The sequence below is a fragment of the Triticum dicoccoides genome, chromosome 4A (genome assembly GCF_002162155.2).
Source record: "Triticum dicoccoides isolate Atlit2015 ecotype Zavitan chromosome 4A, WEW_v2.0, whole genome shotgun sequence".
Classification (NCBI taxonomy): domain Eukaryota; kingdom Viridiplantae; phylum Streptophyta; class Magnoliopsida; order Poales; family Poaceae; genus Triticum; species Triticum dicoccoides.
The window spans coordinates 686,585-687,582 of NC_041386.1; positions in this window are offsets into that span (position 1 = coordinate 686,585).

The following is a 998-nucleotide window of genomic DNA, read 5'->3' on the forward strand; positions in this document are numbered from 1 at the left end:
GCGCCCCGCCGCACCGGTTGCTGTCGCCGGAAATGGCCGGCCGACGAGCCCCGCCGTGGCCGTCGGTGCGCTCCAGCGCCCGCACACCCGCGCCCATTCGGGCTGGCGCTCACGCGCCCGTTTACCCGCCCCGTTTGGCCCCTGTGCCACTGAACGCCGGGGCCCACACCCTAGAAGAATTAGAATAAAAAAATGTATATTAATTAATTAATTAGATAATTAATTAACTTAATTGATCAGGTTTAATTAATCAAATCAAACATTAGTTAACCTGATTAACTAATTAAACTAATTAATTGGTTAATTAGGATAATGTGCCAATGACATGGGGGTCCCACCCCAGAACGTTAAAAAAATAATAATAAATAATAAAAATAAAAATGCTAATTAATTAATTAATTAACTAAGTTAATTAACTTAATTAAACTAACTAGGTTAATTAGTTAACAGTCACTGACTAACGGGACCCACCTGTCAGGTTGACGAAGTCAACTCTGTTGACTGCTGACGTCAGCATGACATCATGCTGACGTCATAAATCCATTTTCTGAATTAATTAAATAATTAATTAAATTTCAGAAATTAATAAAATCTTTAGTAAATCATATCTTTTAATCCGTAACTCGGATTAAAATATTTTCAACATGAAAGTTGCTCAGAACGACGAGACGAACCCGGATACGCAGTCCGTTCGTCCGCCACACACCCCTAACCTATCAAACCCGCAACTTCCCCCCTCCGGCTCCTCTGCCCGAAAACACGAAACACCGGGGATATTTTCCCGGATGTTCCCCCCTTAACCGACATCACCTCATACCACGTTAAGTCGCGCCTAGCATCGTTACTTGTCATGTCATGCATCGATATGCATCTGTTTACATGTTATTCATTGTTTCTTCCCCCTCTTCCCTCCGGTAGACTACGAGACCGACGCTGCTGCTGCCCAGTTCGACTACGGAGTTGACGACCCCTCTCTCTTGCCAGAGCAACCAGGGAAG